The 18,284-nt window shown below is 36.6% G+C and overlaps 1 protein-coding gene across 10 annotated transcripts in view; it reads left to right on the forward strand.

Annotated features, from left to right (window-relative positions):
• The window catches only part of LOC141398470 (atrial natriuretic peptide receptor 2), a 513,388-nt gene that overhangs the window by 307,786 nt on the left and 187,318 nt on the right, over positions 1-18,284 (forward strand). For 3 of the 10 annotated variants that reach the window (XM_073975773.1, XM_073975768.1, XM_073975779.1), the window contains exon 1: positions 16,099-16,464. The exons of 3 other annotated variants lie outside the window; for them this stretch is intronic. The gene's annotated coding sequence lies outside the window, so the exon portion shown is untranslated. Of the gene's footprint in view, positions 1-16,098; positions 16,465-18,284 lie in introns of those variants that run through there. 4 more of the 10 variants (XM_073975800.1, XM_073975785.1, XM_073975790.1 and 1 more) reach the window with 3 other exon arrangements.

Consider the following 18,284-nt stretch of genomic DNA (forward strand, 5'->3'; position numbering starts at 1 on the left):
CGCATATCTTATATTATTAAGGAATATTCCGTTTAAATATATACCTTTTTGAACGTTGTTAAAAGCCTCTTGAAATATTTTTTCAGAGTAGATGTTAAAGAGTAATGGAGAAAGAATACAACCTTGCCTGACACCTTTAGATATAATGATGCTTTCCGTCAGTTCTCCGCTTATTTCTATTTGTACTGATTGGTGCCAGTATAAGCTCTTTATACATTGGATCTCTTTTTGGTCTATATCAATGGATGTAAGAATTTCTATCAGTTTATCATGCTTCACTGTATCAAAGGCTTTCTCGTAATCAACAAAGCATAAGAAAACATCCTTTTTTGCGTTGCGGCATTTTTGAACCAGTGTCTGTATAGAGAAAAGTGCTTCCCGTGTTCCCATGCATTGTTTGAAGCCGAATTGGGTTATACCCATAGTGCTTTCGCATTTTTTATAAATTCGGGAATGAATTATTCTGAGAAATATTTTTAACGCGTGACTCATTAGACTTATTAGTCTATAATCATTGCAATATTTTGGATGACTTTTCTTGGGGATAGTTATGAATGTTGATTTCAGCCAGTCTTGAGGAAATTGGCCCGTATCGTAAATTTTGTTGAACAGTACTGTTAGAATGTCCATGTTGTTGTCGTCTATCAACTTCAGAATTTCCGAAGGAATTTCGTCTGGACCGCAAGCTTTCCTGTCTTTTAAAGACGTTATTGCAGACTCTACCTCTTGCTTGGTAATTGAGGTTCCTGTAAGTGGTGGGGAAATAGATTCGTAAGTGGATCGGCTGTCGTCTGTGAATAACTGTTTTATGTATTTAATCCATATCAGCTTCTTCTCTTCAGTACTAAACACAACTTCATTATTGCTGTTATATAAGATTTTGGAATTTGTTTTCCGGTATACTCCCGATACTTCTTTTAGTTTTTTATGGAGATTGAAGTCGTCATGCAGATTTTGTAGTCTTTCTATCTCCTTGCATTGGCTTATAAGATGATTGTTTTTTGCTGCACGTACTGCTATTCGTATTTCTTTGTTCAATTCCTAATACCTTTCATAATTTTTGTTTTTATATTTACGACGTTCATTTATTAGTTGTAGTATTTCATCTGACATCCATTCTTTCTATTTTTGTGGTCGATTGCAGCTTCCTAGACCATTGTCTGCTATAGATATTAAAGCTACCTTAATGGAGTTCCACATATTTTCAACATCCTCTGCGTTGATCCTACTTAACTCCGAATTGACACGCTCTTTTATATTTGTCATAGTATTTTCATCTTTTAGTTTTTCAATATTTAGTTTCCTTCTTGGTGTTTTATTTTTTGTTGTTTTAAGTTTGGTACATAGACTCGTCATCAGGAGGTTGTGGTCTGATGGTACATCTGCCCCTGGATATGTTGAAGTTTTTGTAATGGCTGTGCTGTACCTCTTGTTTATAAGAATATAATCTATTTGATTTCTGACTATATTTCCCTCTCTGTCCTGGGGGGATTTCCAGGTATAAAGCCTTCTTTTAGGTAGGCAAAACATCGTGTTTGTTACCAGCATTTTATATTCTTGGCAGAAATTAATTAGCCGGTCGCCTCTATCGTTCCTTTCACCCAGTCCATATTGTCCAGTAACACCATGTACTACATCATTACCCACTTTGGCATTGAAATCGCCCTGTATTATCGTGATTTCATGGTGTTTTGTCATTTTCATTAAGTCTTCAATTTCTGTATAGAAGGCTTCGATATCTTCATTACTTTTATCTGCTGTGGGTGCATAAACTTGGATGATATTGATGTTTATTGGCTTGGCTTCTATTTTTAATAGCATTGCTCTGTCAGATTTCGGGACAAAACCACTTATACACTTCGCTATGTTATTTTTTACTATCACGCCCACACCATTTCTATGATTTTAGTTATTTTTTCCGGAGTAAAATATTTTTGTGTTTTGGGAGCAAAATTCACCATTATCTGGCCACCATGTTTCACTAAGCCCAAGAATGTCAATATTTAGTCTGTTCATTTCCGAAATTGCATTGGCTAGTTTTCCTGATTCATGTAGACTGCGGACATTCCATGTTCCGACGTTAAGTTTTTGTTTTCTTTTACCTCCGGGGATTCTTAGCACCCTCGTATTACCGGAGATTGAGGACCATGTTTCATTGTTTTCATTCATACTGTTTGGTTTACAAAGGATAATACTTCAGTGGTTTCCCGTTGCCTTCTGAAGGGTTAAGTTTTTCATCTATATATTCAGCCGCTCCATATGGAGTACACACTGTTTGCTGCCGCCAATTGTTGGTCAGACGCTGCATTTTTCCTTTTTTTTTTTTTGGTTCGCCCCGCATATTTTATTTTTGCGGTACCCGCCATATCTGATGAGCATTCCCCTATCCACCACCTGAGGAGGCGTCCGATGGGAGAAAAAATAAGGAAAAAAAGAACTCCGCACGGAGCACCCAATTAGGCAACTTTATAGATAAATATTTACGTATTTTTCAATATAATTCTATCGAATATTTATTGCGTATGATTGATAATTACGCAGAACATAAGTATACATCACCATGTCTATATTCGTTGCACTAAATAGTGACATTCAACTTTTATGTAAAATGAGAGGATTTTTCATTCAACTCTTAGATTTATGAGACAAAAGTGGAGCATTACTTTTGAAAATAAATTTCTGTTTTCTGTCTTTATATTCCCCCATTAAGGATAAAAATGTTTGAAGACAATTGTTTTTTTCGCCATTATTCACTTCTTTTTTAATTTTCACATACCATACCTTGTCGCTTTCGTACATTCTTTGTGTTCGTGCATACATATTTCAATTGAGGATAAACATTTGTGTCAGAAAAAGTAATTATTTATAAACTCATTTTCAAGATATAGCATAAGCACACGGAATAATGTGAACCACAAACACAGATGCAATTTATAGACTCGGTAATAAATTTATTATTATGGCCAAAAGGATTTTTGGTTTATAAAATTAATTTAGAGGTAATAAAAGGGGAAATTATTATGTGACAATACACAAAAACTCCGCGATATATAAACAAGAACCGAACTGTTAAATATACACTAGGGTGGAGAGATTTTAACGCCATATTGGACCCTTCACGTTTTCGATTCCTGAGCAAAAAGGTCCACTGGACCATATGTCTATGTTGAAAATCGAGCCTTCCACAGTGAAGACAAATTTCTGTGGATTTCAAAGGTCTGTAGACTTTTTGCGGACGTTTGCAGTTTAGGCAGTTATGACCAAATGTTTAACTCGGTTTTTGGGTGCTGAATTTATATTTTTTCGGATATTTATACCCTACACCACAATGTGGAAAGGGTATTTATTATAAGTAGACAGCGGAATTTTATGCAACCCCTATTTTTAGTCCGATTCATGTCAAATTTTGGGACTGGGCATATTTTTGGCTTCTGATTACATTGCAATCGAAACATATGACATATGCAAAATTATGCAAAATGCATAAATTTTTGCATATGCAAAATTTATGCATTTTACATATTTTCTTATGCAACAAATACACTAGCGGTCATCTGAATAGGTTTGAATTTTTTTATTTGTATATGTTAAGGTATCCTCTGATGTGTTCGTATTGCAGATCCATACTATTTACTTTTTGAGAGTCCTATACAATGCCAACATTCCCAAGAAAAAACTTGACGGTGTTGCCATATTTTCGGAAAATATCCCAATTATAATAAAAAATGTACAAAAAAGTGTCCAATTTTTGCGATCATCAGAATAGGTTTGAATCAAATAAAATTGAAAAATTGTACTACCCATGCAAATATTGCGCAATTTTTTGGTTCAGTTTAGTAAAATGGAACATTCTGATAAATCCTACAACAAATTTGACCCGCTTTATTGGGTACGTGGGTTCAATTCTCAACATGGAAAAGTTACCAAGAACTTTCAGATAAAATCAAGAAATATTTCAACAAAAACGTTTTTTAAACCTGCTTTAAATGACTTTTTGATTTCGTTAGATCTTTTCTGAGCTTCGAAAATTGCCTGAAAGCAAATACTAAGTGTTAGCCATATTATTAGGATGGATAAATTAGGAAGGACATTAAAAATAGTTGGTATTTTAGCTCAGGTTTAATTTTTAACTATCCTTGCAGTACAAATTTAAGTATTATCATGCTCACAAATCCACCATAGTTGACCACATGTATCATTAATGTTCGAAAATTGGTCTGGAAGAATGTCTCTTCGACGACAATAAAGTAGAAAATTTTAAATCAAATTTAAGTCAAAGGGGCATGATATCGCCGACTTTTATAGTGCTGTAAAACCTATAGTTAGGTCAAAAAGTTTGTTTCTGTTCACCAGTCATAAAACAAACACGAATAAGTACAAAAGAATGGACTACTGAGGTTATACAGCACTATAAAAGTCGGCGATATCATGCCCCTTTGAGTTAAATTTGAATTACAATTTTCTACTTTATTGTCGTCGAAGAAACATTCTTCCAGACCAATTTTCGTACATTAATGATACATGTGGTCAACTATGGTGGATTTGTGAGCATGATAATACTTAAATTTGTACTGCAAGGATAGTTAAAAATTAAACCTGAGCTAAAATACCAACTATTTTCACTGTCCTTCCTAATTTATCCATCCTAATAATATGGCTAACGCTTAGTATTTGCTTTCAGGCAATTTTCGAAGCTCAGAAAAGATCTAACGAAATCAAAAAGTCATTTAAAGCAGGTTTAAAAAACGTTTTTGTTGAAATATTTCTTGATTTTATCTGAAAGTTCTTGGTAACTTTTCCATGTTGAGAATTGAACCCACGTACCCAATAAAGCGGGTCAAATTTGTTGTAGGATTCATCAGAATGTTCCATTTTACTAAACTGAACCAAAAAATTGCGCAATATTTGCATGGGTAGTACAATTTTTCAATTTTATTTGATTCAAACCTATTCTGATGATCGCAAAAATTGGACACTTTTTTGTACATTTTTTATTATAATTGGGATATTTTCCGAAAATATGGCAACACCGTCAAGTTTTTTCTTGGGAATGTTGGCATTGTATAGGACTCTCAAAAAGTAAATAGTATGGATCTGCAATACGAACACATCAGAGGATACCTTAACATATACAAATAAAAAAAAATCAAACCTATTCAGATGACCGCTAGTGTATTTCAATAATAGGTACAAAAATGTTTGTGTGTACAATTTTTCTGTTTAAAATTGTCTTCACACAGGTAAATAAAATAGAGAAATGTATAATCACAGCCACAACTTTCAAAATACCGAAAATCGGGAGGTATCGTTCTATGGGGGCTATATGAAGGCCTGAACCTAAACCGACTTAATACGAAATTTCAGCCATTTCGGAGGGATATTGAGGGCACAACCTTAAAATACCAGAAATCCGGAGGTACCGTTCTATGGGGGCTATATGAAGACGTGGACCTATACCAACAAATTTCAGGTGGAAAGTTTTATACACACAACAAAGATAAAATGCCAAATTTCATTCATTTCGGTGGGATATTGAGGTCACAACCTTCAAAATACCGAAAATCGGGAGGTACCATTCTATGGGGGCTATATGAAGACGTGGACCTATTCCGACAAACTTCAGGTGGAATGTTTTATACGCCCAACGAAGACTAAATACCAAATTTCATTCATTTCGGTGGGATATTGAGGTCACAACCTTCAAAATACCGAAAATCGGGAGGTGCCATTCTATGGGGCCTATATGAAGACGTGGACCTATAACGATAAATTTCAGGTGGAAAGTTTTACACCACCAAAGAAGGTTTAATACGAAATTTCAATCATTTCGGAGGGATATTGAGGGTAAACCCTTCAAAATAACAGAAATCTGGAGGTACCGTTCTATGGGGGCTTTATGAAGACGTGGACCTATACCGACAAATTTCAGGTGGAAAGTTTTATACCCACAACGAAGACAAAATGCCAAATTTCATTCAATTCGGTGGGATATTGAGGTCACAACCTTCAAAATACCGAAAATCGGGAGGTACCATTCTATGGGGGCTATATGAAGACGTGGACCTATGCCGACAAACTTCAGGTGGAAAGTTTTATACCCACAACGAAGACAAAATGCCAAATTTCATTCAATTCGGTGGGATATTGAGGTCACAACCTTCAAAATACCGAAAATCGGGAGGTACCATTCTATGGGGACTATATGAAGAAGCGGATCTATGCGGACAGATTTCAGTTGTAAAGTTGCATACCCCTAACGAAGACTTAATACCGAATTTCAGCCATTTCGGTGGGATATTTAGACCACAAATCCTTAAATATATTTTTGCATATGGTTTTGCATATGCTCATTTTATGCAGATATGTCAAAATATGTCGAAATATGCACGATATGCAAAATATGCAAAAATTTCTGGTCCTAATTCGTTCTATTTTGTAATAAAACGAGTTTCTGTCTAATCAGATTTTCGCTACGACCATCCTAGCCATATATGCATTTGCATAGGATTCCGCAGTCTAATTATAAGTTAGTTTTTCGAAAAATCCATAACACCGCGAAATATTTGTCGTAGACCCAAATTGCCAAGATAGGTCCACGCTTTGGTATAGCCCCCATATAACGGTACCTCCCAATTTAAAGTATTTTGAGGCTTTTTAGCTACATTTTCTGACCGAATTTGCTGAAATTTGACATTTGAGGTTCCCAATGACCACAAAATAGGTCCCATATAACGGTACCACCCGAGTATTTAAGGTATTTTGAGTATTTTTTCTACATTTTTTGACCAAACTAGCTGAAATTTGACATTTGCGGTTCCCAATGACCAAAAAGCGTCTCTACTAAAACTTGTCAAGATAGGGCCACGTTTTGGTATAGCCACCATATAACAGTACCTCCCGATTTAAAGTATTTTGAGACTTTTAGCTACATTTCCTGACCGAATTAGATGAAATTTGACATTTGAGGTTCCCAATGACCAAAAAGCTTCTCTACTAAAAATTGCCAACATAGGTCCACGTTTTGGTATAGCCCCCATATAACGGTACCACCCGATTTGAGGTATTTTGAGGATTTTTTCTACATTTTTGTGACCAATCTAGCTGAAATTTGACATTTGAGTTTCTTAATGGACTAGAAATTTCACCATTAAAAATTTTCAAGATAGGTCAATGTTTTGGTATAGCCCCCATATAACGGTACCTTCCGATTTATGGTATTTTTAGGATTTTAGCTAAATGTTCGTCCCAAATTGGCTCCAATTTGGCACTTGGAGTTTCCAAGAGATCAAAAAACGTCTGTACTAAATATGTTGAAGATAGGTTCACGTTTTGGTATAAGTCCGATATAACGGTACTACCCGATTTGAGTATTTTGAGGATGTTTTCTACATTTTTTGACCAAAATAGCTGAAATTTGACTTTTGAGGTTTTTAATGGACTAGAAATTTCTCCACTAAAAATTATCAAGATAGATCCACGCTTTGGTATAGCCCCCATATAACGGTACCTCCCGATTTAAAGTATTTTGAGGCTTTTAGCTACGTTTTCTGACCGAATTTGCTGAAATTTGACATTTGAGGTTCCCAATGACCAAAACACTTCTCCACTAAAAATTACCAATACAGATCCACGTTTTGATATAGCCCCCATATAACGGTACCGCCCGATTTCAATTATTTTGAAGTTTTTAGCTACATTTGCAGACCGAATATCATAATATTACTTTCGTACATCAAGTCCAAAAAAGGATAATTCCCTAGGGTTTAAGTCTCTTACAACTTCCTGCGTCCTAACATAATGACCGAAAAGCTCTAAAAAGTCCTACGCTGACCAACTAAAAGGTCTAATGCGTACAAAAACTATTGAAATGAGCGGACTGAGATTGGCCTAAACTTCGTACATCGTAATATGTATCTCAAACTTATAAGTTCGAAGAGGAACTAAATCCAACTGATTTTTTACATATTTTATATACACTTGTCGAGCGCCATCTGTTGTAAAATAGCTGAACTTTGTCTTATCTCTTGGTGGCGAATGATTGTTTGACCGTTTTGCTTTGGTACATTTGCAACAACTCATGCTGAAGACCATCCATTGCTAACACGCTCCCACTTACGAGCAAAATTTGTAAAACAAACTCAAAACTCAAAAATGCTCATACGTGTATCTAATTTGCTAACATTACTCAGTAGCAGGGTTGCCAGGTGAGCATAATATAGAAATTGGTTTTGTATGATTAAGGGATGAGGAGTCAAGTGATTTTGTTTTTGGGATTGAAACTTAAAAAAAGTATATTAAGTACTAAGATAAAAAATAATTTAAGAAAATTTAAGTTACAGTGTTTTATTTATAAATGCACTTTAAACTAGAAAATCATTTTTCATGACGGAATCTCTGGAATCTCTCAAAAAAAAAAAAACGCTTGCATTTTAGTTATTGTGACAATGTTAAACGACAAGCGTTTTATTTGAGAGATTCCATAATGAAAAATTATTTTCTAGTTTTAAGTGCATTTATAAATAAAACACTGTAACATAATTTTTTTTAGTTATTTTTTATTTTTAACTTTTTAGTAAATAAATTTTTTGACCACTGACCATTTTTGACCATAAACAAATTACAGTCAATTTAGCTCGAAAATGTAGATAAAAACTTTAAATTGCCTGAAATCGAGTGGTACCGTTATATGGGGACTACATCAAAATCTGAACAATGTCCACAATTTTTGGTGGGAGAGTTTCTGTACAATTGGGAACTCCAAACGCCAAATTACAGCCAATTCGGACAAAAAATTAAGACGAAATCCTCAAAACACCTGAAATTGGGTGGTACCGCTATATGGGGACTATAGCAAAAAATTGACCAATATTGGTTTTTGTTTTATATTCATATATTGTAATCTAAATCTGCAAAGTTTCAGTTCGATTGGTCAACTGAAACTGTATTAAAAATGTTTTACTAGATTTGAACTAAACGGACACCAAATCAAGTTAAATAAAACACTGTAAAAATACATATATGTTGATTGGAATTTTTGACCCTATGAGCCACCATATAACGTTTAACAAACTTATCATATCAGTGCGGACTCCCCATAATGTTTATTTTCAATTAGAAAAACATTCCCATATTTTAAGAATTGGATCAGAAAACAACAATTTTCAGAATGGGCTCAAGTTCTGTGTAGTTTCCTTACAACGGTAACAGTGGTACATTTATATGGGGACCATAATAACACGTGGAGCTACCCTCAGGAGCTAGCTATTACAATTTCACCACGTTCGGAAAAGTTTGTTGCAAGCGTTTTAAAGCGCAAAAGTGTGTAAAATTGGCAAAGATGGTACTTGAGGTAATGCTTCTTGGAACTGGATGTAATTTTAGAATACATTTTTTGCTATTTATCGAGGCAAACAACCCAAGCCAAAGAGCTTAAAGTACAATAAGACGAAAATTTTGAATTTTTGTGAGGGGGGGGATACGGGATAAAGACGTCCGATATGGTCCATCTTGAAACTTTATTTAAGTTTCAGAGAAATATTACCATGTGGAAAATTTGGACTAATGCCAGTTACCCCTTTCACTAGTTGTCGTACGCACCAGCCATTTTTTATGGTCACCATTAGCATTTTTAGCGTTTTTGGATCCTTGTGTCAGGAAACATGGACTTCCCCACGAAAAAAACATGATATTGTTGTAAAAAGGACAGCGAGGAGTACTTCCGCTAAAAATTTCACACCGATCCTCTTGTAGCCCTTACACACTTAAGCGAAAATGATGAACTTTTTAGCCGAAGGTGTTGTCCGATATAGACGTCTTTGGAAATTGATGTTTGTTTGGAAGACATTTTATGATGTGGAGAGTATCGGCCAAATCGGGACCATCAGTCATTTTAGTTGGGGTCGGGGGATATTCTTAGAGATTTTGGATCATTTCCTCAAAAAGTATTTGCTACGCGAGAAAAAAACATATTGTACCGTCGTGATTGAATCACCAGGACATCTTGCTGCAAAACATTTCAAAACGATCCGAGACATGTCATTAAATTACATCTTTGCGAATATTTTAAATTTTGTGTTGGATGTACCATATTTGGACCAAATCAGTTACTGCCTTTGAGTCTTATCGTGTGCACTTTTTTCCACTTTTGTGCGGAGCTGCTCGAAATAGTAAACCAATATGCTACGATTGTTTCGCTGGTGGTTTAATTCAGCGCATCAGGCATATATAGATGTGGTGCTAGACAAAGGCTGATTTTTCAATTAACTAAAACTCATAGCATGAACCTGGCTACCCCGGCTGAGGTTTGAACCTGGGACAGACAATGTTGCCGACGTCTTAGCGTTCTAAGCCACTGCCACTCTATCAAACTTCCGAACTGGAAGGCATTACATTTCATGCAGAAAAACCTCTGAATTAAACCACCAGCGAAACGATTGTAACATATTGGTTGGATGTGTGTGGACTTCGCTAAATATCACTTTTTCAATACAAAACTCTTTAGGCCATGATAGCTTAATTAATTCAATTAAACCAAAATAAGTAATTCTGCTGACTGTAGCAGATCTCAGTGGGCCACCAGCCCGGCTCCGTTTGGGGACTAAGTGGTAGTAGTCTTCATGGTTACGAGGTCGGACCAGAGACTTGATTCTGGGACCACGGGTACTAGTTGCCCCTAGATCTTTTGATCTAGACTGGTAGTTGGTGTCGGCCCCCTTGTGGGAGTATCGAGGTGGTTATTGTTGTACCCGCATCGCGGGTAGAGTCTTCCGCTTGAATGTGGAGTAGCATTGCAACCGGCTGTCTGAGCCATAGAAAGACAGGAATTTTATATGGGTTCCGCACCAAACCAAGGTGGTGAATAGGGCCAAACTCTTGAACACAATTGGTACCTCACTACGGTGCAAGGGGCGCTGATTGGTCGCTTTGTAACCAGTCCGTGTTGTAAGAACACCGTGGGGTTAGACCGGAAGGTAAGTACCCACGTTATTGATGACATTTCTGCAGAAGATCTCAGTAGGTCTATTGTCTATAAGAGACCTCAATAGGTTTTCTGTTATCTCATAGATCTTATTAGAGACCGAAGATGTTCTTCTGTTTTCTATAGCAGATCTCAAGAAGTCTTCTGTTACCTGTAGAAGACTTCAAGAGGTATTCTGTTGCCTGTAGAAGACTTCAAGAAGTCTTCTGTTGTCTTTTGAAAATCTCAACAGGTTTTAGGTTGCCCAACGGACGCCTCACGAGGTAATCTTTTGTCTATAGAATACCTCAATAGGTCTTCTGTTGTATATAGAAAACCTCAAGAGGTCTTCTGTCGGATAGAAAACCCTTCAAGAGTCTTCTTTTGTCTATAGAAGCCCTCAATAGGTATTTTACTATCTTATAGAACACATCAAGAGGTCTACTGTCGACTATGGGGGGGGGGGGTCAACTTCTACAAAACTTCTACAAAAAAAATGTTCAATATAGTTTCATTATTTGGTATAGCCTCGATATAATGGTACCTGCCGATGTTCGGTATTTTGGGAATTTCTAGAAATAATTTTTAACCGAACTAGCGGTAATTTAAAATTTGAAATTCTTAGTGGTCACATCACTTCTCTACCAACAATTTTCCATATAGGTCCATGTTTTGGTATAGTTCCCATATAACGGTACTTCCCGAATTTTTAGTGTTTTAGCTACATTTTTAGTCTAAATTACCTGTAATTTGTCATTTGAGATTCCCAGTGGTTACAAAACTTCTTCATTAAAAATAATCAACATAGGTTCATGTTTGGTCACAAAACTTCTACAAAAAAAATGTTCAATATAGTTTCATTATTTGGTATAGCCTCGATATAATGGTACCTGACGATGTTCGGTATTTTGGGGATTTCTAGAAATAATTTTTAACCGAACTGGCTGTAATTTAAAATTTGAAGTTCTTCGTGGTCACATCACTTCTCTACCAAAAATTTTCAATACAGGTCCATGTTTTGGTATAGTCCCAATATAACGGTACCTCCCGCTTTTCCGAATTTTTAGTGTTTTAGCTATATTTTTAGTCTAAATTACCTGTAATTTGTCATTTGAGATTCGCAGTGGTTACAAAACTTCTTCATTAAAAATAATCGACATAGGTTCATGTTCGGTCACAAAACTTCTACAACAACAATTTTCAATATAGGTTCATTATTTGGTATAGCCTCCATATAATTAATGGTACCCCCCGAATTTCGGTATTTTGGGGATTTCTAGAAATAATTTATAACCGAACTGCCTGTAATTTAAAATTTGAAGTTCTTAGTGATCACATCACTTCTCTACCAAAAATTTTCAATATAGGTCCATGTTTTGGTATAGTCCCCACATAACCCCCCGCTTTTCCGAATTTGGAGTATTTTAGCTACATTTTTAGTCAAAATTACTTGTAATTTTTCATTTGAGATTTCCAGTGGTTACAAAACTTCTTCATTAAAAATAATTAACGCAGGTTCATGTTTGGTATAGCCCCACATAACCATACCTTCCGATTTTCGATATTTTGAGCATTTTAGCTGCATTTAATACCTGTAATTTGACATTTCTTAGTGGTCCCAAATTTTCTCCATCAACAATTTTCATTATAGGTCCATGTTTTGGTATAAACCCCATATAACGTAACTCCCGAATTTTGGTATTTTGAGAATTTTAGCTAAATTTGTAGACCGAATTAGCTGTAGTTGGCATTTAGAGTTCCTAGCGGTCAAAACGCTTTTCCACCAGAAATTGTGGGCAAATAATATTACTTACTTACTTAGCTGGCTTTTTACAGAACATTTGCTTCATAAGCTGAACAAAGAAAAGATCTCCAATCCTCTCTGTTTGCTGCTGTATTTTCCCAATCTGGGATATGTGGCTTTCTGATGTCTCGTTTCACTTGTTCGCTCCAACGAAGCTGTGGCCTTCCAGATCTGCGTGAACCTTCATGCTGCCCGTATTTATACGCCTTTTTAGCGGGTTCATCATCACTCATTCTTATGACATGGCCTAGCCAAGGCAATCGTTGTATCTCGATTCATTCAACTATATTGATGTCGTTGTATAGTTGATACAGCTCGTTGTTCATACGACGTCGATATTCGCTGTCAACGCAGATTGGCCCGTAGATTTTTGTTACTTTTGTTTGACGAGATGTGGCTTTATTCCTAAACTGCTTACTCAGCCCAAAATAGCATCTGTTGGCCAACACTATTCTTCTTCGTATTTCAAAACTGATGTTGTTTGATGTATTTATGGCGGTGCCGAGGTAGACGAAGTTCTTTACTACCTCAAAATTGTAGGAACCAAAATTCACAGATGGTGCGAGATCTGTGGACGTATTACGCTTCGATACCATCAACTTGGTTTTATCACCGTTTACTGCCAGACCGACTTTAACAGATTCCCTTTCAACTTTTGCAAAGGTATCAGTTACTTCCTTTACCGGTCGATCTATGATGTCAATGTCGTCGGCATAAGCAAGTAACATATGGCTGTTTGCGTACATTGTTCCACTTCTTTTTTTCTTCGCGTCTCGTATGACCATTTCCAGCAGGATATTCAAGAGATCACACGACAGGCCGTCTCCTTGTCTGAAACCTAGTTTGGTAATACACTCTTCGGAGAGGTTTTAACTAAGGACCGAGTAGCTGTAGTAGCCGAGGGCTGTCGAAGGCTAATTTATAATCGAAAAAAGATGGAAGGTATCGCTCTGCAATTCTTGTGTATTTTCCAGGATTTGTCTCAAGATAAATATCTGGTCAATGTTGGATTTGCCCGATCTAAAGCCAAACTGATAGGGTTCAATTATTTCATTGACATTATGCTCTAGTCGCTCACACAATATGCCAAATACTATCTAATATGTAATAGGGAGCAGACTTATGCCCCTGTAATTGGCGCACACAGTCTTATCACCCTTCTTGTGTATGCTCACGTTCCAATCGTCGGGTACGCGTTCTTCCTGCCAGATGGTGCTACCTATCTGATGCATACACCTTATCAGCGTGTCGCCTCCGGATTTGAACAGCTCGCCTGGTTGGCCATCGTCTCCTGCTGCCTTTTTATTCTTCAGCCGGTTTATTGCTGTCTTTACCTCATCTTGGCCGGGCGGTATACATTCAATACCATATTTTGGGATTGGATCTGTGGTATCTTCGTTGTCTTCTTTAGTATTGTATACTGGCAGTTTGGAAAAATGTTCTTTCCATATGCCGAGCACACTATCTGTATCAATTACCAAATCACCTTGCTGGCCTGTACAGGAGGATGTGCCTGTATCAAAGCCATCAGTTTGATCCTTCACTCTTTGGTAAAATTTTCGGACTTCACATTGACTCCTGTACATCGCGATTTTTTTCACATTCTCTCTTGCGGAAAAGACGTTTCTCCTCTATATGCCACATTTTTCTCTACGGTCGTAACACGACACTCCTGATCATACCATGGATTCCTTGGTGGAGGTCTCTGGTATCCAAGTATGGATTTTGCGACTGTTTGCATGGAGTGCGCAATATTTTGTCATTGCGCTGATATGTTATCGGGACGAGGAGTGCTTTGATAAAGCAAATGGACTATTTTAGTGAAATATGCTGTGGCTATCTGTTGTGTTTGCAGCTTACCGATGCCCAACTTCCGTGTTGTGTCTGTTCGTGCAGAGATGCTTAAATCTGGTACTGCTAACTACCATGTTTTTTGCCGCTGCGAAATCTATCAGCCTTATGCCATTGTCAGATGTTTCACTGTGGAGACTGAATTTCCCGACTGTTGGGCCAAAGATATTCTCCTTTCCAAGTTTGGCATTAAAATGGCCTAGAATAATTTTAATTTCATGGGCAGGACAACGGTCGTATGTTTCTTCTAAGCGCTCATAGAATATATCTTTGGTCTGTTCGTCTTTGTCTTCCGTTGAAGCATGAGCGCAGATAAAGCGAATGTTGAAGAATTTTGCTTTTATCCGTATTGTAGCAAGTCTTTCATTCACTGGAGTGAAACTGGAGACCAGATGTTTTAACCTCCGAACAACTACAAAAACGCAACCAAACTCATGCTTCGTGTCATGGCAGCTGTAATACAGTGCGTCACCTTCAGGTGTTGTTGTGACGTTTTTCCCAATCCATCGCATTTTCGGTATGGCACTTATATCGGCTTTGTACTTTTCAAGTACATCTGCCAGCGCGTAAATTGCACCTTCTCTATAAAGAGTGCGAACATTCCAGGTGCAGATTCGCAGAAAATGGTCCTTAAACCGTTTGCGGGAGTCGTCAACTTTAGAGGGGTTTGTTTTTCTTTTCTTTCGTTTTTTTTTCATAGTAGGTTGCTTTTTTCTAGGGGAGTGTTAATGTTAGCTCACTACCTTTAACGGGTGTTAAAGGCAGTTTCCAGGTGCCACCGTTGGGAAGTCAGTGTCCAATTGAGATGAGAGAGGGACCAAAATAAATCTTGGGCTTTGTCATGTTAAAGCCGGTCAGGACCGTTCCTTGGTGTCTTTCATCCCCTATGTCAGTGGAACACGTTGTGAGCAACAACAAATTTACTCTCATTGAGAGCACAAGGGAGACCCAAAAAATTTCTCTGCCTTACTCTGCCCTAAGTCACCCTATGTACAGTCATAGACTGAGAGTATTTATCTGTCGGTTTGGCCGACTGATTCTTTATTACTTGCTGATAAGCGATGCCCAAAAGAAAGGGCAAAGAATATAGCCCACATATAACCGCATCACCCGATTTCAGGTATTTTGAAGTTTTAATCTATATTTTTGTGCCAAATTTGCTATAATTGGTAATTAGGATTCCCAGCAGTTAGAAAACTTCCTAATTATTCCATTTTAATTCATTATATTTCATGATGAAGGAGGATATAAAATGTTCAGCCCGGCCAAACCTAACACTTTTTTACTTATTTTAATTTTAACAATTTTTATTTTATTGGCAGTTTACTTTTAAACTTACTTTGGCAACCCTGTCCACACACATGGTTGTTGTTTTGAGTGAATTCGTTTTTGGCCAACTCATTCGTTCGCTCTCTAACTTTTCTCCCACTAACACACTCCCACTTTAACCAAAAAAAATGCTCCCACAAAAAAAGAAACAACATTTGGTTTGGCAGTTTCTAACGAACGTTCTCATTGATCGCAGCGTTTAACGGACGATTTGTTCGAATCGTATGATCGGGTTATTTTACGAAAACTGTTCTGAGTGTTGAACGAACGCGACGAATGTAAAACTCGTTCTTTGGCTTGATTTGAAAAGAAGTCAATGCAAATATTATTCTAAAATCAGAACAACAATTGATACCCGTTTTTCATATCAAATTTGTGCTGAATGGTGAATTGAATTGAAAAATTAATACAAATAAGAAATCGAAATATAAAAATTCAATAATTCAAAAAAAAAAATTAGCGAAAAGCAAATATTTTCGATTTTAATTTAAAAGCAAAAGAAGAAAGATTTAGTGATAAAAAAGTGAGTGCTCAAAATTCAAACCAAAAAAATCAATTCTAAAATATTTCAAAAAAAATAAATGTTTGAAATAGTTGTTTTCTTCTAAAACAAAAAAAGAATCACTCGACGACGACGACAAACAGCAAAACTGAGCCACCGGTCGGCTGATTGTTTTCTTGCTGGCAATGAAATACTACAACAACAACACCAAGAAAACGCAAAATGTTTTACAACAAACATCAAGTGTAGTGTAACAAAAAAGAAAACAACAACAAAAATAGAATTACAAATAAATTGTAAAATTAGCTCGAAGGAAATTTTCCGAAAACGCACAAAAATGCGATATTTCAATACCAAAACAACAATAAATTTTGAATGTATTATGTGCTGGCATTTATGAAATGTTGTTAAATTTTAAAATATTTTCTTTAGCAAAGAATGCAAAATATTGAATATTTATTTTTAACAACAACAATTAATAGTAAACAAAAACAAAACACAGCCTGGAATTCCCCACCCTTGCGAATAAAAATATAAAATAAATATAAAAATATTTAATAAATAAAAGTGTGTGCACATGCAGAGAAATAAAAAAACTAAATACAACAACGAAATAAGCAATACGTTTTTGTTTGTTTTTTTTATTTGCAACAACAACAATTAATAAGACACATAAAAAGCATTGATAAGCATTGCTTAGTATAAATCGAAATAAAAAAAATATATAGAAGTGCTTAAGGAGTTTTTGTGGAAGCACTGAAGGGCGTCTTTGTAGACGAGTCTTGATAAACAAGCTGAACAGGAAGTAACTAAAGGCAGTATTTAAAGGTGGCGATTCTTGATAGACGAACGGAACAGAGAATTTTTTGCAGACAAATTGATTTTATAAATGATCAGAAAGACGATTTGATAGCGATTCTTTTTAGATGAATTGAAAGGAGTCTTTATAGGCTAACTAAAGGAATTTATTATAGTTTTCCTGAAGACAGGCTTTAATGAACAGAGGAATGGAGCCTTTATGGACGAGTGGAAGTGAGGAAGTGAGTCTTTTAGACAAGCTGAAGGAAATGTTTATAGACGAACTGAAGGGAGTCTTTATAGACGAGCTGAAGGGAGTCTATATAGACGAGCTGAAGGGAGTCTTTATAGACGAGTTGAAGGGATTCTTTATAGACGAGCTGAAGGGGGTCTTTATAGACGAGCTGAAGGGAGTCTTTATAGACGAGCTGAAGGGAGTCTTTATAGACGAGCTGAAGGGAGTCTTTATAGACGAGCTGAAGGGAGTCTTTATAGACGAGCTAAAGGGAGTCTTTATAGACGAGCTAAAGGGAGTCTTTATAGACGAGCTGAAGGGAGTCTTTATAGATGAGCCGAAATGAGTCTTTATAGACGAGCTGAAGGGGGTCTTTATAGACGAGCCAAAGGGAGTCTTTATAGACAAACTGAAGGGAGTCTTTATAGACGAGCTGAAGGGAGTCTTTATAGACGAGCTGAAGGGAGTCTTTATAGACGAGCTGAAGGGAGTCTTTATAGACGAGCTGAAGGGAGGCTTTATAGACGAGCTGAAGGTGTCTTTATAGACGAGCTGAAGGTGTCTTTATAGACGAGCTGAAGGGAGTCTTTATATGCGAGCTGAAGGGAGTCTTTATAGATGAGCCGAAATGAGTCTTTATAGACGAGCTGAAGGGAGTCTTTATAGACGAGCTAAAGGGAGTCTTTATAGACGAGCTAAAGGGAGTCTTTATAGACAAACTGAAGGGAGTCTTTGTAGACGAGCTGAAGGGAGTCTTTATAGACGAGCTGAAGGGAGTCTTTATAGACGAGCTGAAGGGAGTCTTTTT

Source organism: Musca autumnalis, unplaced genomic scaffold, assembly GCF_047663935.1.
Source record: "Musca autumnalis isolate F117 unplaced genomic scaffold, ASM4766393v1 scaffold_1, whole genome shotgun sequence".
Taxonomy (NCBI): domain Eukaryota; kingdom Metazoa; phylum Arthropoda; class Insecta; order Diptera; family Muscidae; genus Musca; species Musca autumnalis.